General features: G+C 43.0%; 18 non-coding genes across 18 annotated transcripts; 1 reads left to right on the top strand and 17 right to left on the bottom strand.

Moving 5' to 3' along the window:
- Window positions 1–13847: 13847 nt before the first annotated feature.
- On the bottom strand, window positions 13848–14010 carry LOC135032509 (U1 spliceosomal RNA). The gene has a single exon (XR_010228020.1). It is a non-coding gene; the product is annotated as a U1 spliceosomal RNA (small nuclear RNA).
- Window positions 14011–14162: 152 nt separating this feature from the next.
- Window positions 14163–14326, bottom strand: LOC135032428 (U1 spliceosomal RNA). Its single transcript, XR_010227950.1, has one exon. It is a non-coding gene; the product is annotated as a U1 spliceosomal RNA (small nuclear RNA).
- Window positions 14327–15000: 674 nt separating this feature from the next.
- Window positions 15001–15163, bottom strand: LOC135032451 (U1 spliceosomal RNA). The gene has a single exon (XR_010227970.1). It is a non-coding gene; the product is annotated as a U1 spliceosomal RNA (small nuclear RNA).
- A 152-nt stretch (window positions 15164–15315) lies between these two features.
- LOC135032405 (U1 spliceosomal RNA) lies at window positions 15316–15479 on the bottom strand. Its single transcript, XR_010227928.1, has one exon. It is a non-coding gene; the product is annotated as a U1 spliceosomal RNA (small nuclear RNA).
- A 674-nt stretch (window positions 15480–16153) lies between these two features.
- Window positions 16154–16316, bottom strand: LOC135032454 (U1 spliceosomal RNA). The gene has a single exon (XR_010227973.1). It is a non-coding gene; the product is annotated as a U1 spliceosomal RNA (small nuclear RNA).
- A 152-nt stretch (window positions 16317–16468) lies between these two features.
- LOC135032404 (U1 spliceosomal RNA) lies at window positions 16469–16632 on the bottom strand. Its single transcript, XR_010227927.1, has one exon. It is a non-coding gene; the product is annotated as a U1 spliceosomal RNA (small nuclear RNA).
- Window positions 16633–17306: 674 nt separating this feature from the next.
- LOC135032460 (U1 spliceosomal RNA) lies at window positions 17307–17469 on the bottom strand. The gene has a single exon (XR_010227978.1). It is a non-coding gene; the product is annotated as a U1 spliceosomal RNA (small nuclear RNA).
- A 149-nt stretch (window positions 17470–17618) lies between these two features.
- LOC135032469 (U1 spliceosomal RNA) lies at window positions 17619–17783 on the bottom strand. Its single transcript, XR_010227986.1, has one exon. It is a non-coding gene; the product is annotated as a U1 spliceosomal RNA (small nuclear RNA).
- Window positions 17784–18453: 670 nt separating this feature from the next.
- LOC135032439 (U1 spliceosomal RNA) lies at window positions 18454–18616 on the bottom strand. The gene has a single exon (XR_010227960.1). It is a non-coding gene; the product is annotated as a U1 spliceosomal RNA (small nuclear RNA).
- A 152-nt stretch (window positions 18617–18768) lies between these two features.
- Window positions 18769–18932, bottom strand: LOC135032426 (U1 spliceosomal RNA). The gene has a single exon (XR_010227948.1). It is a non-coding gene; the product is annotated as a U1 spliceosomal RNA (small nuclear RNA).
- A 972-nt stretch (window positions 18933–19904) lies between these two features.
- On the bottom strand, window positions 19905–20067 carry LOC135032600 (U1 spliceosomal RNA). The gene has a single exon (XR_010228101.1). It is a non-coding gene; the product is annotated as a U1 spliceosomal RNA (small nuclear RNA).
- A 674-nt stretch (window positions 20068–20741) lies between these two features.
- Window positions 20742–20904, bottom strand: LOC135032523 (U1 spliceosomal RNA). Its single transcript, XR_010228031.1, has one exon. It is a non-coding gene; the product is annotated as a U1 spliceosomal RNA (small nuclear RNA).
- A 152-nt stretch (window positions 20905–21056) lies between these two features.
- On the bottom strand, window positions 21057–21220 carry LOC135032577 (U1 spliceosomal RNA). Its single transcript, XR_010228080.1, has one exon. It is a non-coding gene; the product is annotated as a U1 spliceosomal RNA (small nuclear RNA).
- A 671-nt stretch (window positions 21221–21891) lies between these two features.
- On the bottom strand, window positions 21892–22054 carry LOC135032438 (U1 spliceosomal RNA). The gene has a single exon (XR_010227959.1). It is a non-coding gene; the product is annotated as a U1 spliceosomal RNA (small nuclear RNA).
- Window positions 22055–22206: 152 nt separating this feature from the next.
- LOC135032442 (U1 spliceosomal RNA) lies at window positions 22207–22370 on the bottom strand. Its single transcript, XR_010227963.1, has one exon. It is a non-coding gene; the product is annotated as a U1 spliceosomal RNA (small nuclear RNA).
- Window positions 22371–23044: 674 nt separating this feature from the next.
- On the bottom strand, window positions 23045–23207 carry LOC135032514 (U1 spliceosomal RNA). The gene has a single exon (XR_010228024.1). It is a non-coding gene; the product is annotated as a U1 spliceosomal RNA (small nuclear RNA).
- Window positions 23208–23359: 152 nt separating this feature from the next.
- LOC135032588 (U1 spliceosomal RNA) lies at window positions 23360–23523 on the bottom strand. The gene has a single exon (XR_010228090.1). It is a non-coding gene; the product is annotated as a U1 spliceosomal RNA (small nuclear RNA).
- Window positions 23524–23667: 144 nt separating this feature from the next.
- Window positions 23668–23783, top strand: LOC135032551 (U5 spliceosomal RNA). The gene has a single exon (XR_010228055.1). It is a non-coding gene; the product is annotated as a U5 spliceosomal RNA (small nuclear RNA).
- Window positions 23784–23861: the final 78 nt, after the last annotated feature.

Genomic DNA, 23861 nt, shown 5'->3' with positions numbered 1-23861 from the left:
CATTAAACAGACTTCCACATGAGAAAGCAGCAAGGATGCAGTGGCGTTAATGTTTCCTGGTGTCAACCTGTATTATTTCAGTAGATATTGAAATGAGGATGCATCTTGCTGCCTTTCCAATGAAGCAAGTTTAATTTAGTAATAGGTGAAAAACCATCCCTACAAAGATGTTAATCAGATACTTGGCTTTGTGGACACTTTTCAGAGAACAAATTTGTTAGCATAAAAATAAAGCCAGAAAATGAAGAGCTGTTTAATCACTCAATTGGATTTTTTTGCCAGCATATTTCTTTTTCTCTGCAAACCACTGCTAAATTGTGCTTCCTAGCTGTTTTTATAAAATCACTGAATCAAATCTAACTCTGATTACATCAGAGAAGGCCAGGTACCCTACACCATAACAGGGGTTTTTGAAATTTTGACTTGTCTACTTAAAGATCACCAAAATCTGATAACAAGGTCAATTACATCCCTGGGTGGGATTGAACCACCAACCTTTTGGTTAATAGCCGTACACACTAACTGATTGCGCCACAGCGACACTTTGCAAAAGTACATACTGACAAAGGCTAATAAGCATTCATCTAGAACGTTTCCTAGAAAAACTTTAAATAGTCAATAATCTGGAGAGTTTTTGTAAGATGTTTCTTCCATCAACCAATGAAGAAACACATTGGTACTTTCCCATGATGAGTGAGTGCTTCAGGATCTCTTGCACTTACATGTGCAGCAGAGTACTGTAATGGAAGCATGCTGGGTCCATAACCCAGAGGTAGGCAGATTGAAACTATCCTCTGCTGTATGCATTTTTTTTGTTAATTAAAGTAATCCAAAACTGGGATTGATATTTTTGCTCTTTTATTTTTACTTAAAGTACAATAACTTTTACCATTTTAATTTGTTTTAATAGTATATTGACAGTATTGTTTTCTTTCAAAAATCCAATTAATTTTCTTTACCCGATTATTAAAATGGTAATTGACAAAAACAAACTACATTGTCACCAGAAGAGCAATACAAAATGTACAAATGATATATTAAAATCATCTTTCCAGCTTGAATTTCAATGATGCATTGGGGCAACGATTTTGTGAGAAACATCTTCACCCTTAAATAAAGATTTTCTTAATTCCTTACCTGTGTGCTAATTAGATATCACCTTGTTTTCACATTAAACAGACTTCCACATGAGAAAGCAGCAAGGATGCAGTGGCGTTAATGTTTCCTGGTGTCAACCTGTATTATTTCAGTAGATATTGAAATGAGGATGCATCTTGCTGCCTTTCCAATGAAGCAAGTTTAATTTAGTAATAGGTGAAAAACCATCCCTACAAAGATGTTAATCAGATACTTGGCTTTGTGGACACTTTTCAGAGAACAAATTTGTTAGCATAAAAATAAAGCCAGAAAATGAAGAGCTGTTTAATCACTCAATTGGATTTTTTTGCCAGCATATTTCTTTTTCTCTGCAACCCACTGCTAAATTGTGCTTCCTAGCTGTTTTTATAAAATCACTGAATCAAATCTAACTCTGATTACATCAGAGAAGGCCAGGTACCCTACACCATAACAGGGGTTTTCGAAATTTTGACTTGTCTACATAAAGATCACCAAAATCTGATAACAAGGTCAATTACATCCCTGGGTGGGATTGAACCACCAACCTTTTGGTTAATAGCCTTACACAGTAACTGATTGCGCCACAGCAACACTTTGCAAAAGTCCATACTGACAAAGGCTAATAAGCATTCATCTAGAACGATTCCTAGAAACATTTTAAAAAGTCAATAATGTGGAGAGTTTTTGTAAGATGTTTCTTCCATCAACCAATGAAGAAACACATTGGTACTTTCCCATGATGAGTGAGTGCTTCAGGATCTCTTGCACTTACATGTGCAGCAGAGGACTGTAATGGAAGCATGCTGGGTCCATAACCCAGAGGTAGGCAGATTGAAACTATCCTCTGCTATATGCATTTTTTTTGTTAATTAAAGTAATCCAAAACTGGTATTGATATTTTTGCTCTTTTATTTTTACTTAAAGTACAATAACTTTTACCATTTTAATTTGTTTTAATAGTATATTGACAGTATTGTTTTCTTTCAAAAATCCACTTAATTTTCTTTACCCGATTATTAAAATGGTAATTGACAAAAACAAACTACATTGTCATCAGAAGAGCAATACAAAATGTACAAGTGATATATTAAAATCATCTTTCCAGCTTGAATTTCAATGATGCATTGGGGCAACGATTTTGTGAGAAACATCTTACCCTTAAATAAAGATTTTCTTAATTCCTTACCTGTGTGCTAATTAGATATCACCTTGTTTTCACATTAAACAGACTTCCACATGAGAAAGCAGCAAGGATGCAGTGGCATTAATGTTTCCTGGTGTCAACCTGTATTATTTCAGTAGATATTGAAATGAGGATGCATCTTGCTGCCTTTCCAATGAAGCAAGTTTAATTTAGTAATAGGTGAAAAACCATCCCTACAAAGATGTTAATCCGATACTTGGCTTTGTGGACACTTTTTAGAGAACAAATTAGTTAGCATAAAAATAAAGCCAGAAAATGAAGAGCTGTTTAATCACTCAATTGGATTTTTCTGCCAGCATATTTCATTTTCTCTGCAAACCACTGCTAAATTGTGCTTCCTAGCTGTTTTTTGATAAAATCACTTAATCAAATCTAACTCTGATTACATCAGAGTAGGCCAGGTACCCTACACCATAAGAGGGGGTTTGAAATTTTGACTTGTCTACTTAAAGATCACCAAAATCTGATGACAAGGTCAATAACATCCCTGGGTGGGATTGAACCACCAACCCTTTGGTTAATAACCAAACACACTAACCGATTGCACCACAGAGACACTTTGCAAAAGTACATACTGACAAAGGCTAATAAGCATTCATCTAGAACGTTTCCTAGAAAACTTTAAAAAGTCAATAATCTGGAGAGTTTTTGTAAGATGTTTCTTCCATCAACCAATGAAGAAACGCATTGGTACTTTCCCATGATGAGTGAGTGCTTCAGGATCTCTTGCACTTACATGTGCAGCAGAGTACTGCAATGGAAGCATGCTGGGCCCCTTAACCCAGAGGTAGGCAGATTGAAACTATCCTCTGCTATATGCATTTTTTTTTTGTTAATTAAAGTAATCCAAAACTGGGATTGATATTTTTGCTCTTTTATTTTTACTTAAAGTACAATAACTTTTACCATTTTAATTTGTTTTAATAGTATATTGACAGTATTGTTTTCTTTCAAAAATCCACTTAATTTTCTTTACCCTATTATTAAAATGGTAATTGACAAAAACAAACTACATTGTCACCAGAAGAGCAATACAAAATGTACAAGTGATATATTAAAATCATCTTTCCAGCTTGAATTTCAATGATGCATTGGGGCAACGATTTTGTGAGAAACATCTTCACCCTTAAATAAAGATTTTCTTAATTCCTTACCTGTGTGCTAATTAGATATCACCTTGTTTTCACATTAAACAGACTTCCACATGAGAAAGCAGCAAGGATGCAGTGGCGTTAATGTTTCCTGGTGTCAACCTGTATTATTTCAGTAGATATTGAAATGAGGATGCATCTTGCTGCCTTTCCAATGAAGCAAGTTTAATTTAGTAATAGGTGAAAAACCATCCCTACAAAGATGTTAATCAGATACTTGGCTTTGTGGACACTTTTCAGAGAACAAATTTGTTAGCATAAAAATAAAGGCAGAAAATGAAGAGCTGTTTAATCACTCAATTGGATTTTTTTGCCAGCATATTTCTTTTTCTCTGCAAACCACTGCTAAATTGTGCTTCCTAGCTGTTTTTATAAAATCACTGAATCAAATCTAACTCTGATTACATCAGAGAAGGCCAGGTACCCTACACCATAACAGGGGTTTTTGAAATTTTGACTTGTCTACTTAAAGATCACCAAAATCTGATAACAAGGTCAATTACATCCCTGGGTGGGATTGAACCACCAACCTTTTGGTTAATAGCCGTACACACTAACTGATTGCGCCACAGCGACACTTTGCAAAAGTACATACTGACAAAGGCTAATAAGCATTCATCTAGAACGTTTCCTAGAAAAACTTTAAGTAGTCAATAATCTGGAGAGTTTTTGTAAGATGTTTCTTCCATCAACCAATGAAGAAACACATTGGTACTTTCCCATGATGAGTGAGTACTTCAGGATCTCTTGCAATTACATGTGCAGCAGAGTACTGTAATGGAAGCATGCTGGGTCCATAGCCCAGAGGTAGGCAGATTGAAACTATCCTCTGCTATATGCGTTTTTTTTTGTTAATTAAAGTAATCCAAAACTGGGATTGATATTTTTGCTCTTTTATTTTTACTTAAAGTACAATAACTTTTACCATTTTCATTTGTTTTAATAGTATATTGACAGTATTGTTTTCTTTCAAAAATCCACTTAATTTTCTTTACCCGATTATTAAAATGGTAATTGACAAAAACAAACTACATTGTCACCAGAAGAGCAATACAAAATGTACAAGTGATATATTAAAATAATCTTTCCAGCTTGAATTTCAATGATGCATTGGGGCAACGATTTTGTGAGAAACATCTTCACCCTTAAATAAAGATTTTCTTAATTCCTTACCTGTGTGCTAATTAGATATCACCTTGTTTTCACATTAAACAGACTTCCACATGAGAAAGCAGCAAGGATGCAGTGGCGTTAATGTTTCCTGGTGTCAACCTGTATTATTTCAGTAGATATTCAAATGAGGATGCATCTTGCAGCCTTTCCAATGAAGCAAGTTTAATTTAGTAATAGGTGAAAAACCATCCCTACAAAGGTGTTAATCAGAAACTTGGCTTTGTGGACACTTTTCAGAGAACAAATTTGTTAGCATAAAAATAAAGCCAGAAAATGAAGAGCTGTTTAATCACTCAATTGGATTTTTTTGCCAGCATATTTCTTTTTCTCTGCAACCCACTGCTAAATTGTGCTTCCAAGCTGTTTTTATAAAATCACTGAATCAAATCTAACTCTGATTACATCAGAGAAGGCCAGGTACCCTACACCATAAGAGGGGGTTTGAAATTTTGACTTGTCTACATAAAGATCACCAAAATCTGATAACAAGGTCAATTACGTCCCTGGGTGGGATTGAACCACCAACCTTTTGGTTATTAGCCTTACACAGTAACTGATTGCGCCACAGCAACACTTTGCAAAAGTCCATACTGACAAAGGCTAATAAGCATTCATCTAGAACGATTCCTAGAAACATTTTAAAAAGTCAATAATGTGGAGAGTTTTTGTAAGATGTTTCTTCCATCAACCAATGAAGAAACACATTGGTACTTTCCCATGATGAGTGAGTGCTTCAGGATCTCTTGCACTTACATGTGCAGCAGAGTACTGTAATGGAAGCATGCTGGGTCCATAACCCAGAGGTAGGCAGATTGAAACTATCCTCTGCTATATGCATTTTTTTTGTTAATTAAAGTAATCCAAAACTGGGATTGATATTTTTGCTCTTTTATTTTTACTTAAAGTACAATAACTTTTACCATTTTAATTTGTTTTAATAGTATATTGACAGTATTGTTTTCTTTCAAAAATCCAATTAATTTTCTTTACCCGATTATTAAAATGGTAATTGACAAAAACAAACTACATTGTCACCAGAAGAGCAATACAAAATGTACAAATGATATATTAAAATCATCTTTCCAGCTTGAATTTCAATGATGCATTGGGGCAACGATTTTGTGAGAAACATCTTCACCCTTAAATAAAGATTTTCTTAATTCCTTACCTGTGTGCTAATTAGATATCACCTTGTTTTCACATTAAACAGACTTCCACATGAGAAAGCAGCAAGGATGCAGTGGCGTTAATGTTTCCTGGTGTCAACCTGTATTATTTCAGTAGATATTGAAATGAGGATGCACCTTGCTGCCTTTCCAATGAAGCAAGTTTAATTTAGTAATAGGTGAAAAACCATCCCTACAAAGATGTTAATCAGATACTTGGCTTTGTGGACACTTTTCAGAGAACAAATTTGTTAGCATAAAAATAAAGCCAGAAAATGAAGAGCTATTTAATCACTCAATTGGATTTTTTTGCCAGCATATTTCTTTTTCTCTGCAACCCACTGCTAAATTGTGCTTCCTAGCTGTTTTTATAAAATCACTGAATCAAATCTAACTCTGATTACATCAGAGAAGGCCAGGTACCCTACACCATAACAGGGGTTTTCGAAATTTTGACTTGTCTACATAAAGATCACCAAAATCTGATAACAAGGTCAATTACGTCCCTGGGTGGGATTGAACCACCAACCTTTTGGTTAATAGCCTTACGCAGTAACTGATTGCACCACAGCAACACTTTGCAAAAGTCCATACTGACAAAGGCTAATAAGCATTCATCTAGAACGATTCCTAGAAACATTTTAAAAAGTCAATAATGTGGAGAGTTTTTGTAAGATGTTTCTTCCATCAACCAATGAAGAAACACATTGGTACTTTCCCATGATGAGTGAGTGCTTCAGGATCTCTTGCACTTACATGTGCAGCAGAGTACTGTAATGGAAGCATGCTGGGTCCATAACCCAGAGGTAGGCAGATTGAAACTATCCTCTGCTATATGCATTTTTTTTTTGTTAATTAAAGTAATCCAAAACTGGGATTGATATTTTTGCTCTTTTATTTTTACTTAAAGTACAATAACTTTTACCATTTTAATTTGTTTTAATAGTATATTGACAGTATTGTTTTCTTTCAAAAATCCACTTAATTTTCTTTACCCGATTATTAAAATGGTAATTGACAAAAACAAACTACATTATCACCAGAAGAGCAATATAAAATGTTCAAGTAATATATTAAAATCATCTTTCCAGCTTGGATTTCAATGATGCATTGGGGCAACGATTTTGTGAGAAACATCTTCACCCTTAAATAAAGATTTTCTTAATTCCTTACCTGTGTGCTAATTAGAGATCACCTTGTTTTCACATTAAACAGACTTCCACATGAGAAAACAGCAAAGATGCAGTGGCGTTAATGTTTCATGGTGTCAACCTGTATTATTTCCGTAGATATTGAAATGAGGATACATCTTGCTGCCTTTCCAATGAAGCAAGTTTAATTTAGTAATAGGTGAAAAACCATCCCTACAAAGATGTTAATCAGATACTTGGCTTTGTGGACACTTTTCAGAGAACAAATTTGTTATCATAAAAATAAAGCCAGAAAATGAAGAGCTGTTTAATCACTCAATTGGATTTTTCTGCCAGCATTTTTCTTTTTCTCTGCAACCCACTGCTAAATTGTGCTTCCTAGCTGTTTTTTTTATAAAATCACTTAATTAAATCTAACTCTGATTACATCAGAGAAGGCCAGGTACCCTACACCATAAGAGGGGGTTTGCAATTTTGACTTGTCTACTTAAATATCACCAAAATCTGATCACAAGGTCAATCACGTCCCTGGGTGGGATTGAACCACCAACCTTTTGATTAATAGCTGAACACACTAACCGATTGCGCCACAGAGACACTTTGCGAAAAGTAAATACTGACAAAGACTAATAAGCATTCATCTAGAACGTTTCCTAGAAAAACTTTAAAAAGTCAATAATCTGGAGAGTTTTTGTAAGATGTTTCTTCCAGCAACCAATGAAGAAACACATTGGTACTTTCGCATGATGAGTGAGTGCTTCAGGATCTCTTGCACTTACATGTGCAGCAGAGTACTGTAATGGAAGCATGCTGGGTCCATAACCTAGAGGTAGGCAGATTGAAACTATCCTTTGCTATATGCATTTTTTTTTGTTCATTAAAGTAATCCAAAACTGGGATTGATATTTTAGCTTTTATTTTTACTTAAAGTACAATAACTTTTACCATTTTAATTTGTTTTAATAGTATATTGACAGTATTGTTTTCTTTCAAAAATCCACTTAATTTTCTTTACCCGATTATTAAAATGGTAATTGACAAAAACAAACTACATTGTCACCAGAAGAGCAATACAAAATGTACAAGTGATGTATTAAAATCATCTTTCCAGCTTGAATTTCAATGATGCATTGGGGCAACGATTTTGTGAGAAACATCTTCACCCTTAAATAAAGATTTTCTTAATTCCTTACCTGTGTGCTAATTAGATATCACCTTGTTTTCACATTAAACAGACTTCCACATGAGAAAGCAGCAAGGATGCAGTGGCGTTAATGTTTCCTGGTGTCAACCTGTATTATTTCAGTAGATATTGAAATGAGGATGCATCTTGCTGCCTTTCCAATGAAGCAAGTTTAATTTAGTAATAGGTGAAAAACCATTCCTACAAAGATGTTAATCAGATATTTGGCTTTGTGGACACTTTTCAGAGTACAAATTTGTTAGCATAAAAGTAAAGCCAGAAAATGAAGAGCTGTTTAATCACTCAATTGGATTTTTTTGCCAGCATATTTCTTTTTCTCTGCAAACCACTGCTAAATTGTGCTTCCTAGCTGTTTTTATAAAATCACTGAATCAAATCTAACTCTGATTACATCAGAGAAGGCCAGGTACCCAACACCATAACAGGGGTTTTTGAAATTTTGACTTGTCTACTTAAAGATCACCAAAATCTGATAACAAGGTCAATTACGTCCCTGGGTGGGATTGAACCACCAACCTTTTGGTTAATAGCCGTACACACTAACTGATTGCGCCACAGCGACACTTTGCAAAAGTACATACTGACAAAGGCTGATAAGCATTCATCTAGAACGTTTCCAAGAAAAACTTTAAATAGTCAATAATCTGGAGAGTTTTTGTAAGATGTTTCTTCCATCAACCAATGAAGAAACACATTGGTACTTTCCCATGATGAGTGAGTGCTTCAGGATCTCTTGCAATTACATGTGCAGCAGAGTACTGTAATGGAAGCATGCTGGGTCCATAGCCCAGAGGTAGGCAGATTGAAACTATCCTCTGCTATATGCATTTTTTTTTGTTAATTAAAGTAATCCAAAACTGGGATTGATATTTTTGCTCTTTTATTTTTACTTAAAGTACAATAACTTTTACCATTTTAATTTGTTTTAATAGTATATTGACAGTATTGTTTTCTTTCAAAAATCCACTTAATTTTCTTTACCCGATTATTAAAATGGTAATTGACAAAAATAAACTGATGAGGATACTACTGCAGTCTTTGTTTCGTCTGTACCCGCTGAAAGAGCAGCAAAAGGTGGAGATCTTGATGGAACAGTTGAAAGGGCTTGCACTTAGAGAGGTTACTTCCTGGCCTACTGAAGAGAAGAAGACTGTGGACCAGATCCTCAACAGGCTTGCTACCACATTTGACACAAGGACAGTGTCATAACTTAAAATGCACTTCTTTGCTCGAAAGCAACAACCAGGAGAGTCACTACGGGGCTATGCCCTCAGCTTGCAGGAAGCACTCAGAGATGTTCAGCAAGCAGACCCTGAGCAAGTGCATGACAAAGAGAAAATGTTATTGGACCAGTTCACTGAAGGTGCAAGGGGCGAATTTGTAAAACTCAGCTGCGACTATTGAGATTGCAGAAGCCTGGAAGCACATTCCTGGATTTTAAAGAGGCTGCGATTAAAGTTCTAGGCTCCAGTCTTACTTCAGGGGCTGTTCCACAAGAGTCTATTCCAGAGATGCCACGGTATCAAGAGAATTCTGATGCCCAGGAGTCAAGTTTTAAAGGAGCTACTTACCCACCTACAGTAAAAGGAGTGACAGTGCCATGTTCAAAGACATGCATATTTGACTCTTCTAGTGAGTTACGAAGTCTGCTGGCTGAACTGACACGTGGTGTGACAGAGATGCGCAGAGACCTGCAGATTCTGAAGAGACAGCAGGCACTGCTCCATGAAGAAATGGAATGGTGCCAGGAGAGGAGACCACTGAACAGTTCCCAATGGGACCTACATAGAAACAGGGAGACACTTTTTTCCAACCACTTTGCCTCCCAAAGGCGACCCATTTTTCAAAGCTGTGAAGGAAGCGGACAAATTAAGAGAGAATTTGAGCAGCCAGATCATTTAAACTCCAAATTCATGTGGTTAACCCGTTATGTTAGCCAAAGCCCGGTGGTTCAAGTTTGCATCAATGGAGTCTCAATGCCCGCTCTCTTAGACACTGGATCACAAGTGACCACAATACAAGCAACACAGTTTGAGCAGCATTGGACTGAGGAACAGATGTTTCCGTCAACTTCCACATTGATAAACCCGATTGCAAGCAATGGGCACTGCATCCCTTGCAAAGGATACTCGGAAGCTGAAATTCAAATCGGACGAACAGTGCTACCACAGCAAGGCTTCATCATCACCACTGCCCAAGATGATGGATTGCCTCCAGTGATAGTGGGCATGAATGTGTTGCGGAACTGCTGTGAGGAGCTCGTAGCAGCACTCCAAGGAGAGTTTCAAACTGACAAGCTCCAGGAGAAACAAGGCCTTCAACCTGGGATAGCCAAACAAAAGGGAAGAATGATAACAGAATTATCTGTAAGAGAGGAACATGAAAAAAATAAGGCTAGCCAAATAATGATAGAAATGCCCATCTCCAGTGTCCAGATTATCCGAAAGAATGCTTCAATGTTAGGCATGAATAATATAGCATCCAGTTCTAGAAACTGTGAGCAACCTATTCAAGGAACCAGTTTTGACCACCTGCAAGATAAAAGTCAGATGATAAGACACCTCAAAGCCTTACTGAAGATTGGGAAATACCTGACCAAGCGACAAAGGCAAGAATCCTCGCCAGAACTCCTGAAGTTGTTGAGACAGCGAGAAAGGCTGTTTGAAGAGAAAGGACAGTTGGTTCGATGTAGTGTGGATCCTAATACTCATTATAGGATCAGTCAACTTGTAATTCCAAGACAAAGTGCTTGTTATGTGCTTGAAGAATATCACGACAAGTCAGGTCACCCTGGGTGCAAAAGGATGGAAACAAGCATCTGGAAAAAGTTCTTTTGGGTTGAAATGAGGGAAGACATCAAGAGATGGTGCCGAAACTGTCCAACCTGTTCTGTAAGAAGAACCTTGCTGCCTCTTTCTCTCCAGAATCCATTGTCCCAAACCAGCTGTGATACTGAATCCCAAGATGGAATGGAAGAGGCTCATAAAATGTATTTACAGCAGACTAAGGTGGTTTGTCACCGACAAGGAGGCAAGAAGACTAGGGCTTGCAAAACAGAAAACCACCATAGTCAGCTGCAGTTTTGTACAGCATGTCCCAAAGACAGTTTAGAAAGAGTTCAATACTCATCCATGGCAGGGGGGTTGAGGTTTCCTAGACAAACTTTTCAAGACCATATACTGTCCAGATTTCAACCGATTGCTCCAGGAGCATGTGTTAATGTACTATAGCACAAAAGGAATTATACCTATCAGATACTGATGTTAAAAATGTTGATAAATGTTAATGTTTCAGACATAATCTGTGTTCACTAATGAATGTGACTGGATATAGTGAGAAGTTTATATAGGGATAAAACCAAAATGCGTGAGGACACGCATGTTTTGGGGGGGGGGCACGTGTGATATCCCATAACAACAAGGACATTTTTGACAACAGTGTAGTTGCCTGTGCCATTTTAAATAAAGTTTATTTAAAAGAAAATTGAACAGCAGTTTGAGAAGTCAGTTGGAGCCATGGTGAGGAAAGAGCTGGCGACGCCATTACGCAGAGATGAGCAGCTGAGAGAGGGGAGACAAATAAGCTGAAAATTGCATGAGAGAGTAAGCAGTAGTGCAAAATACAGCAGTGGAAGTGCAGCAATTAACAAGTAAGAACGCCATGACACTCTCAGCCAAGAGAGTGCACAGCAAGTGTCAGAGACAGGAGAGTATAAAGCCTTTATACCAATGCTGACTGGCCTACATCTGAGGGGAAACTGCCTCAGAAACATCTATTGACTGGGTGAGATAAATCCATATTTATACTGAAACCTACTCCACTGCAAAGGACATTATCCTATATTTACTATACCTATGCAGCGATTTACATGGGAAGCAGCTCCAGTTTGTTTTAAACAATCATCTTTACTACACAGAGCTACAATATTTTGTTCACAGCTAAAGGAGACAATAGCTGCATATAACTATGTAACAACATAACCGGGCCCCAACGTGCACATAGAGACTCCCTGCAGTGACACCAATGTTATCTGGGACTTAAATATTGTCTGCATAAATTGATTTCTATTACTAAGCAACATAGTATTAATCTCAGATTTAGTTATATTACCATTTGTGTAATGACTTAAAGTGTATATGGTGTCTGTGTTTAAGTTGCTTGAATCAAATCTTTCCCTTCCCTACTGTAATCAGTTCCTTTTCTGAGTTATGTGGTAAACCATTTATTCTTTCATACAAAGCCCTGCCTGCCTTTCTTTGTGTCTGGGGAAACCTTGCCTCTCTGCCAGGAATAGAGAAGAGCTGCTGCTGAAGGAGGAATAGTCCATCAAGGTATCCCTGACCTGTTCCACATAGTTTACACACTTGTTATACCGGGGTGTTACATTGTGTGTGACTGACCTTAGGAAGAAACCGGAGCCTCCGCTGCAGTGACCCAGCAACCAGGGCACGGGAGTATACAGTGCCGCTGGGAGTGATGAAGCTGCAGTAAAGATGTCTATTAGACCTAGCCTGCTGCAGCCCTTGTAGATTCTCATAAAAAAAGTTCTTCTTTTCTTGTCAAAATTAATAGCTAAGAATAGGCTGCTTGAGGCAGGCCCCTGTTAAGTGGCCTGCTACTGAAGGCAACAACTACAAACTGAGCTCCCTGTTCATGGAAGTGGGGTTATAGAGGAGAATGCGCTGAGCATCTTGGGAACAGTCAAAAGCTTTGAGCCGGTTGGTGCCTCAGATCAAGATCCTACTCTACACCCCAATGTGAATCCTTGTGGAGTCCAGTGTACCCCACAGAAGAAATTAATGTGTCACACCCATTGGCAGCAACCTTAGAATAGCTGCTGACGGGCACAATTGAGAAAGGAAGGGGGGGGGGACATTTGAATCCAGCACATAGATGCAATTCAAATATGTAATTTGAACCTTCCTATTTTAAAATATAATGGATGAACCTCACCCTGTGAGAACAATCTTCATGATATAGAGATCTCATATGCAAAATAAGTATGAGTTGGGATAGGGCTGGGGAGGGTGGCTGCTCGGGCAGCCCCTCCCCCGTCAAGTTAAGGAGATTCAACTGAGGAAGCACAAGGGAACTCTCGTCTGGGGACAACAACTGCAGGGAGACCACATCTTTTCAGATGAACATGGGAGGGCGGAAGGCTGCCTAATACTGAAGCACCATCAAATATCAAACCATATGCAATAACTAGTACAAGCATTCCTGGGGGAAGGTCTGCAGGAGACGAATTTGCATACGGTGATGTCATCCAAGCAGTGGGCCAAAGTTGGCTGGAACCCTCATCTGCATATGAAAAGAGAAAAGGGTTATGCAGGGCATGGCGGCCTTTTGCGGCGCTTGGATGACCCCTAGTTCGCATTAAACACCTCCACCCTCCTTCGGTGTGGGGCTCATGTTGACTATGCCCCAGCCCCTGAAGCATTCAAGCTGATTTCTTGCAGCAGCTGGGCACTGTAACAGCTCCAGAGCTGCTCTGTAAGGCAAATAAAAGGGTGTGGGCCCTGCAGCACTACCTGTAGTTCGCATTGTGCGTTGGAAGGCACAAAGTAATCAGACGGGAGAAGTCAGGATAGTGCGCAAGGGCATAGAAGGGAGCGGCTCAAGAAAAGAGAAGTGGAAACAGACAGCAAACTAGGCTGGAGAGAGACCTGAGACAAAGAGATCTGAATTATACGAGAGCCGACCAGGGGAAACACAAATTATGCAGTCAAGTTTCCCACATTTGGGGAAATCGCAGGGGCAGCACAGCCAGAGTGCAATGGGTGAGCCTTGCCCTGGGAGAAGCACCTTCAAGATCATAGTATCTCACCTGGCAGGTAAGTAGGAGTTGGGCTAGAGCTGGGGAGGGTCGCTGCTCGGGCACCCCCCTGTCAAGTGAAGGAGATCCAACTGAGGCAGCACAATGGAACTCTCGAAAGAAGAACAAGGCTAGAGGAAGATCTGAGACAAAGAAATCTGACTTTTACCAGAGCTGACCAGCGGAAAACACAAACACAGTCCCCCACTACCACAAATAATGCAGGCGAGTTTCCCACATTTGGGGAAATCACAGGGGTCAGCATACCCAGAATGCAATGAATGAACCTCACCCTGGGTGAACAATCTTCATGACCATGGTGTCTCCTATGCAAAATAAGTATGATTTGGGATAGGGCTGGGGAGGGCCGCTGCTCAGGCACATCTCTGTCAAGTAAAGTTAATTCAACTGAGGCAGCACAAGGGAACTCTCATCTGGGGACAACAACTGCAGGGAGAACACATATTTTCAGATGAACATGGGAGGGCAGAAGGCTGCCTAATACTGAAGCACCCCCAAACAACAAACCAAATGCAACAACTAGTGCAAGCATTCCTGGGGGAAGGCCTGCAGCAGATGGATTTGCATATGGTGATGTTATCCAAGCAGTGGGTCAAAGTTGGCTTCAACCCTCATCTGCATATGAAAAGAGAAAAGGGGCGTGCAGGGCATGGCGGCCTTTTGCGGCGCTTGGATGACCCCTAGATCGCATTAAACACCCCCACCCTCCTTTGGTGTGGGGCTCATGTTGGCCATGCCCCATCCCATGAAGCATTCAAGCTGATTTCTTGCAGCAGCTGGGCACTGTAACAGCTCCAGAGCTGCTCTGTAAGGCAAGTAAAAGGGTGTGGGCCCTGCAGCACTACCTGTAGTTTGCATTGTGCATTGGAAGGCACAAAGTAAGCAGACGGGAGGAGAAGTCAGGATAGTGCACAAGGGTATAGAAGGGAGGGGCTCAAGAAAAGAGAAGTGGAAACAGACAGCAAACTAGGCTGGAGAGAGACCTGAGACAAAGAGATCTGAATTATACGAGAGCCGACCAGGGGAAACACAAATTATGCAGTCAAGTTTCCCACATTTGGGGAAATTGCAGGGGCAGCACACCCAGAGTGCAATGGGTGAGCCTTGCCCTGGGAGAAGCACCTTCATGATCATAGTATCTCACCTGGCAGGTAAGTAGGAGTTGGGCTAGAGCTGGGGAGGGTCGCTGCTCGGACACCCCCCTGTCAAGTGAAGGAGATCCAACTGAGGCAGCACAAAGGAACTCTCGAAAGAAGAACAAGGCTAGAGGAAGATCTGAGACAAAGAAATCTGACTTTTACCAGAGCTGACCAGAGGAAAGCACAAACACAGTCCACCACTACCACAAATAATGCAGTCGAGTTTCCCACATTTGGGGAAATCACAGGGGTCAGCATACCCAGAGTGCAATGAATGAACCGCACCCTGGGAGAACAATCTTCATAACAATGGTATCTCCTATGCAAAATAAGTATGATTTGGGATATGGCTGGGGAGGGCCGCTGCTCAGGCACATCTCTGTCAAGTAAAGGAGATTCAACTGAGGCAGCACAAGGGAACTCTCATCTGGGGACAACAACTGCAGGGAGAACACATATTTTCAGATGAACATGGGAGGGCAGAAGGCTGCCTAATACTGAAGCACCCCCAAACAACAAACCAAATGCAACAACTAGTGCAAGCATTCCTGGGGGAAGGCCTGCAGCAGATAGATTTGCATATGGTGATGTCATCCAAGCAGTGGGTCAAAGTTGGCTTCAACCCTCGTCTGCATATGAAAAGAGAAAAGGGGCGTGCAGGGCATGGTGGCCTTTTGCGGCACTTGGCTGACCCCTAGTTTGCATTAAACACCTCCACCCTCCTTCGGTGTGGGGCTCATGTTGGCTATGCCCCAGCCCCTGAAGCATTCAAGCTGATTTCTTGCAGCAGCTGGGCACTGTAACAGCTCCAGAGCTGCTCTGTAAGGCAAGTAAAAGGTTGTGGGCCCTGCAGCACTACCTGTAGTTCGCATTGTGCGTTGGAAGGCACAAAGTAAGCAGAAAGGAGGAGAAGTCAGGATAGTGCGCAAGGGCATAGAAGGGAGCTGCTGAAGAAAAGAGAAGTGGAAACAGACAGCAAACTAGGCTGGAGAGAGACCTGAGACAAAGAGATCTGAATTATACGAGACCTGACCAGGGGAAACACAAATTATGCAGTCAAGTTTCCCACATTTGGGGAAATTGCAGGAGCAGCACACCCAGAGTGCAATGGGTGAGCCTTGCCCTGGGAGAAGCACCTTCATGATCATAGTATCTCACCTGGCAGGTAAGTAGGAGTTGGGCTAGAGCTGGGGAGGGTCGCTGCTCGGGCACCCCCCTGTCAAGTGAAGGAGATCCAACTGAGGCAGCACAAAGGAACTCTCGAAAGAAGAACAAGGCTAGAGGAAGATCTGAGACAAAGAAATCTGACTTTTACCAGAGCTGACCAGAGGAAAGCACAAACACAGTCCACCACTACCACAAATAATGCAGTCGAGTTTCCCACATTTGGGGAAATCACAGGGGTCAGCATACCCAGAGTGCAATGAATGAACCGCACCCTGGGAGAACAATCTTCATAACAATGGTATCTCCTATGCAAAATAAGTATGATTTGGGATATGGCTGGGGAGGGCCGCTGCTCAGGCACATCTCTGTCAAGTAAAGGAGATTCAACTGAGGCAGCACAAGGGAACTCTCATCTGGGGACAACAACTGCAGGGAGAACACATATTTTCAGATGAACATGGGAGGGCAGAAGGCTGCCTAATACTGAAGCACCCCCAAACAACAAACCAAATGCAACAACTAGTGCAAGCATTCCTGGGGGAAGGCCTGCAGCAGATAGATTTGCATATGGTGATGTCATCCAAGCAGTGGGTCAAAGTTGGCTTCAACCCTCGTCTGCATATGAAAAGAGAAAAGGGGCGTGCAGGGCATGGTGGCCTTTTGCGGCACTTGGCTGACCCCTAGTTTGCATTAAACACCTCCACCCTCCTTCGGTGTAGGGCTCATGTTGGCTATGCCCCAGCCCCTGAAGCATTCAAGCTGATTTCTTGCAGCAGCTGGGCACTGTAACAGCTCCAGAGCTGCTCTGTAAGTCAAGTAAAAGGGTGTGGGCCCTGCAGCACTACCTGTAGTTCGCATTGTGCGTTGGAAGGCACAAAGTAAGCAGAAAGGAGGAGAAGTCAGGATAGTGCGCAAGGGCATAGAAGGGAGCGGCTCAAGAAAAGAGAAGTGGAAACAGACAGCAAACTAGGCTGGAGAGAGACCTGAGACAAAGAGATCTGAATTATACGAGACCTGACCAGGGGAAACACAAATTATGCAGTCAAGTTTCCCACATTTGGGGAAATCGCAGGGGCAGCACACCCAGAGTGCAATGGGTGAGCCTTGCCCTGGGAGAAGCACCTTCATGATCATAGTATCTCACCTGGCAGGTAAGTAGGAGTTGGGCTAGAGCTGGGGAGGGTCGCTGCTCGGGCACCCCCCTGTCAAGTGAAGGAGATCCAACTGAGGCAGCACAAGGAAACTCTCGAAAGAAGAACAAGGCTAGAGGAAGATCTGAAACAAAGAAATCTGACTTTTACCAGAGAGCAGAGGAAAACACAAACACAGTCCCCCACTACCAACAAATAAAGCAGTCGCGTTTCCCACATTTGGGGAAATCACAGGGGTCAGCATACCCAGAATGCAATGAATGAACCTCACCCTGGGAGAGTAATCTTCATGACCATGGTATCTCCTATGCAAAATAAGTATGATTTGGGATAGGGCTGGGGAGGGCCGCTGCTCATGCACATCTCTGTCAAGTAAAGGAGATTCAACTGAGGCAGCACAAGGGAACTCTCATCTGGGGACAACAACTGCAGGGAGAACACATATTTTCAGATGAACATGGGAGGGCAGAAGGCTGCCTAATACTGAAGCACCCCCAAACAACAAACCAAATGCAACAACTAGTGCAAGCATTCCTGGGGGAAGTTCTGCAGAAGACGGATTTGCATACGGTGATGTCATCCAAGCAGTGGGTCAAAGTTGGCTTCAACCCTCATCTGCATATGAAAAGAGAAAAGGGGCGTGCAGGGCATGGCGGCCTTTTGCGGTGCTTGGATGACCCCTAGTTCGCATTAAACACCCCACCCTCCTTTGGTGTGGGGCTCATGTTGGCCATGCCCCATCCCCTGAAGCATTCAAGCTGATTTATTGCAGCAGCTGGGCACTGTAACAGCTCCAGAGCTGCTCTGAACGGCAAGTAAAAGGGTGTGGGCCCTGCAGCACTACCTGTAGTTTGCATTGTGCATTGGAAGGCACAAAGTAAGCAGACGGGAGAAGTCAGGATAGTGCGCAAGGGCATAGAAGGGAGCGGCTCAAGAAAAGAGAAGTTGAAACAGACAGCAAACTAGGCTGGAGAGAGACCTGAGACAAAGAGATCTGAATTATACGAGAGCCGACCAGGGGAAACACAAATTATGCAGTCAAGTTTCCCACATTTGGGGAAATCGCAGGAGCAGCACACCCAGAGTGCAATGGGTGAGCCTTGCCCTGGGAGAAGCACCTACATGATCATAGTATCTCACCTGCCAGGTAAGTAGAAGTTGGGCTAGAGCTGGGGAGGGTCGCTGCTCGGGTACCCCCCTGTCAAGTGAAGGAGATCCAACTGAGGCAGCACAAGGGAACTCTCGAAAGAAGAACAAGGCTAAAGGAAGATCTGAGACAAAGAAATCTGACTTTTACCAGAGCTGACCAGAGGAAAGCACAAACACAGTCCCCCACTACCACAAATAAAGCAGTCGAGTTTCCCACATTTGGGGAAATCACAGTGGTCAGCATACCCAGAATGCAATGAATGAACCTCACCGTGGGAGAACAATCTTCATGACCATGGTATCTCCTATGCAAAATAAGTATGATTTGGGATAGGGCTGGGGAGGGCCGCTGCTCAGGCACATCTCTGTCAAGTAAAGGAGATTCAACTGAGGCAGCACAAGGGAACTCTCATCTGGGGACAACAACTGCAGGGAGAACACATATTTTCAGATGAACATGGGAGGGCAGAAGGCTGCCTAATACTGAAGCACCCCCAAACAACAAACCAAATGCAACAACTAGTGCAAGCATTCCTGGGGGAAGGCCTGCAGCAGATGGATTTGCATACGGTGATGTCATCCAAGCAGTGGGTCAAAGTTGGCTTCAACCCTCGTCTGCATATGAAAAGAGAAAAGGGGCGTGCAGGGCATGGCGGCCTTTTGCGGCGCTTGGATGACCCCTAGTTCGCATTAAACACCTCCACCCTCCTTCGGTGTGGGGCTCATGTTGGCTATGCCCCAGCCCCTGAAGCATTCAAGCTGATTTCTTGCAGCAGCTGGGCACTGTAACAGCTCCAGAGCTGCTCTGTACGGCAAGTAAAAGGGTGTGGGCCCTGCAGCACTACCTGTAGTTTGCATTGTGCATTGGAAGGCACAAAGTAAGCAGACAGGAGGAGAAGTCAGGATAGTGCACAAGGGTATAAAAGGGAGGGGCTCATGAAAAAAGAAGTGGAAACAGACAGCAAACTAGGCTGGAGAGAGACCTGAGACAAAGAGATCTGAATTATACGAGAGCCGACCAGGGGAAACACAAATTATGCAGTCAAGCTTCCCACATTTGGGGAAATCAGAGTGCAATGGGTGAGCCTTGCCCTGGGAGAAGCACCTTCATGATCATAGTATCTCACCTGGCAGGTAAGTAGGAGTTGGGCTAGAGCTGGGGAGGGTCGCTGCTCGGGCACCCCTCTGTCAAGTGAAAGAGATCCAACTGAGGCAGCACAAGGAAACTCTCGAAAGAAGAACAAGGCTAGAGGAAGATCTGAGACAAATAAATCTGACTTTTACCAGAGCTGACCAGAGGAAAGCACAAACACAGTCCCCCACTACCACAAATAATGCAGTCGAGTTTCCCACATTTTGGAAATCACAGGGGTCAGCATACCCAGAATGCAATGAATGAACCTCACCCTGGGAGAACAATCTTCATGACCATGGTATCTCCTATGCAAAATAAGTATGATTTGGGATAGGGCTGGGGAGGGCCGCTGCTCAGGCACATCTCTGTCAAGTAAAGGAGATTCAACTGAGGCAGCACAAGGGAACTCTCATCTGGGGACAACAACTGCAGGGAGAACACATATTTTCAGATGAACATGGGAGGGCAGAAGGCTGCCTAATACTGAAGCACCCCCAAACAACAAACCAAATGCAACAACTAGTGCAAGCATTCCTGGGGGAAGGCCTGCAGCAGATGGATTTGCATACGGTGATGTCATCCAAGCAGTGGGTCAAAGTTGGCTTCAACCCTCGTCTGCATATGAAAAGAGAAAAGGGGCGTGCAGGGCATGGCGGCCTTTTGCGGCGCTTGGATGACCCCTAGTTCACATTAAACACCTCCACCCTCCTTCGGTGTGGGGCTCATGTTGGCTGTGCCCCAGCCCCTGAAGCATTCAAGCTGATTTCTTGCAGTAGCTGGGCACTGTAACAGCTCCAGAGCTGCTCTGTACGGCAAGTAAAAGGGTGTGGGCCCTACAGCACTACCTGTAGTTTGCATTGTGCATTGGAAGGCACAAAGTAAGCAGACAGGAGGAGAAGTCAGGATAGTGCACAAGGGTATAAAAGGGAGGGGCTCATGAAAAAAGAAGTGGAAACAGACAGCAAACTAGGCTGGAGAGAGACCTGAGACAAAGAGATCTGAATTATACGAGAGCCGACCAGGGGAAACACAAATTATGCAGTCAAGCTTCCCACATTTGGGGAAATCGCAGGGGCACCACACCCAGAGTGCAATGGGTGAGCCTTGCCCTGGGAGAAGCACCTTCATGATCATAGTATCTCACCTGGCAAGTAAGTAGGAGTTGGGCTAGAGCTGGGGAGGGTCGCTGCTCGGGCACCCCCCTGTCAAGTGAAAGAGATCCAACTGAGGCAGCACAAGGGAACTCTCGAAAGAAGAACAAGGCTAGAGGAAGATCTGAGACAAATAAATCTGACTTTTACCAGAGCTGTCCAGAGGAAAGCACAAACACAGTCCCCCACTACCACAAATAATGCAGTTGAGTTTCCCACATTTGGGGAAATCACAGGGGTCAGCATACCCAGAATGCAATGAATGAACCTCACCCTGGGAGAACAATCTTCATGACCATGGTATCGCCTATGCAAAATAAGTATGATTTGGGATAGGGCTGGGGAGGGCCGCTGCTCAGGCACATCTCTGTCAAGTAAAGGAGATTCAACTGAGGCAGCACAAGGGAACTCTCATCTGGGGACAACAACTGCAGGGAGAACACATATTTTCAGATAAACATGGGAGGGCAGAAGGCAGCCTAATACTGAAGCACCCCCAAACAACAAACCAAATGCAACAACTAGTACAAGCATTCCTGGGGGAAGGCCTGCAGCAGATCGATTTGCATATGGTGATGTCATCCAAGCAGTGGGTCAAAGTTGGCTTCAACCCTCGTCTGCATATGAAAAGAGAAAAGGGGCGTGCAGGGCATGGCGGCCTTTTGCGGCGCTTGGATGACCCCTAGTTCGCATTAAACACCTCCACCCTCCTTCGGTGTGGGGCTCATGTTGGCTATGCCCCAGCCCCTGAAGCATTCAAGCTGATTTCTTGCAGCAGCTGGGCACTGTAACAGCTCCAGAGCTGCTCTGAACGGCAAGTAAAAGGGTGTGGGCCCTGCAGCACTACCTGTAGTTTGCATTGTGCATTGGAAGGCACAAAGTAAGCAGACGGGAGAAGTCAGGATAGTGCGCAAGGGCATAGAAGGGAGCGGCTCAAGAAAAGAGAAGTTGAAACAGACAGCAAACTAGGCTGGAGAGAGACCTGAGACAAAGAGATCTGAATTATACGAGAGCCGACCAGGGGAAACACAAATTATGCAGTCAAGTTTCCCACATTTGGGGAAATCGCAGGAGCAGCACACCCAGAGTGCAATGGGTGAGCCTTGCCCTGGGAGAAGCACCTACATGATCATAGTATCTCACCTGCCAGGTAAGTAGAAGTTGGGCTAGAGCTGGGGAGGGTCGCTGCTCGGGTACCCCCCTGTCAAGTGAAGGAGATTCAACTGAGGCAGCACAAGGGAACTCTCGAAAGAAGAACAAGGCTAGAGGAAGATCTGAGACAAATAAATCTGACTTTTACCAGAGCTGACCAGAGGAAAGCACAAACACAGTCCCCCACTACCACAAATAATGCAGTCGAGTTTCCCACATTTGGGGAAATCACAGGGGTCAGCATACCCAGAATGCAATGAATGAACCTCACCCTGGGAGAACAATCTTCATGACCATGGTATCTCCTATGCAAAATAAGTATGATTTGGGATAGGGCTGGGGAGGGCCGCTGCTCAGGCACATCTCTGTCAAGTAAAGGAGATTCAACTGAGGCAGCACAAGGGAACTCTCATCTGGGGACAACAACTGCAGGGAGAACACATATTTTCAGATGAACATGGGAGGGCAGAAGGCTGCCTAATAATGAAGCACCCCCAAACAACAAACCAAATGCAACAACTAGTGCAAGCATTCCTGGGGGAAGGCCTGCAGCAGATGGATTTGCATACGGTGATGTCATCCAAGCAGTGGGTCAAAGTTGGCTTCAACCCTCGTCTGCATATGAAAAGAGAAAAGGGGCGTGCAGGGCATAGCGGCCTTTTGCGGCGCTTGGATGACCCCTAGTTCGCATTAAACACCTCCACCCTCCTTCGGTGTGGGGCTCATGTTGGCTATGCCCCAGCCCCTGAAGCATTCAAGCTGATTTCTTGCAGCAGCTGGGCACTGTAACAGCTCCAGAGCTGCTCTGTACGGCAAGTAAAAGGGTGTGGGCCCTGCAGCACTACCAGTAGTTTGCATTGTGCATTGGAAGGCACAAAGTAAGCAGACAAGAGGAGAAGTCAGGATAGTGCACAAGGGTATAAAAGGGAGGGGCTCATGAAAAAAGAAGTGGAAACAGACAGCAAACTAGGCTGGAGAGAGACCTGAGACAAAGAGATCTGAATTATACGAGAGCCGACCAGGGGAAACACAAATTATGCAGTCAAGCTTCCCACATTTGGGGAAATCGCAGGGGCACCACACCCAGAGTGCAATGGGTGAGCCTTGCCCTGGGAGAAGCACCTTCATGATCATAGTATCTCACCTGGCAGGTAAGTAGGAGTTGGGCTAGAGCTGGGGAGGGTCGCTACTCGGGCACCCCCCTGTCAAGTGAAAGAGATCCAACTGAGGCAGCACAAGGGAACTCTCGAAAGAAGAACAAGGCTAGAGGAAGATCTGAGACAAATAAATCTGACTTTTACCAGAGCTGACCAGAGGAAAGCACAAACACAGTCCCCCACTACCACAAATAATGCAGTCGAGTTTCCCACATTTGGGGAAATCACAGGGGTCAGCATACCCAGAATGCAATGAATGAACCTCACCCTGGGAGAACAATCTTCATGACCATGGTATCGCCTATGCAAAATAAGTATGATTTGGGATAGGGCTGGGGAGGGCCGCTGCTCAGGCACATCTCTGTCAAGTAAAGGAGATTCAGCTGAGGCAGCACAAGGGAACTCTCATCTGGGGACAACAACTGCAGGGAGAACACATATTTTCATATAAAAATCTTGGTCATGCTCTGGTTTCTCTTCAGAACGAACAAATCTTTCGCCTCTTACTAAAGATTTCCGTGGAGAGGAGCAAAACCGAGTTTTATCTCAATTTTTGCATGCCCCATCTTTTTGGGGTTTCTTTTACCGGTTTAAAGATAGAATGAGTGTGCTTTAATGTAAGCTCATTTGCATAGAAATGACAGTAAATGTTTATT

This window comes from Pseudophryne corroboree, unplaced genomic scaffold (assembly GCF_028390025.1).
Source record: "Pseudophryne corroboree isolate aPseCor3 unplaced genomic scaffold, aPseCor3.hap2 scaffold_545, whole genome shotgun sequence".
In the NCBI taxonomy this organism is placed as follows: domain Eukaryota; kingdom Metazoa; phylum Chordata; class Amphibia; order Anura; family Myobatrachidae; genus Pseudophryne; species Pseudophryne corroboree.
This window is presented reverse-complemented; position numbering and strand designations above follow the sequence as displayed.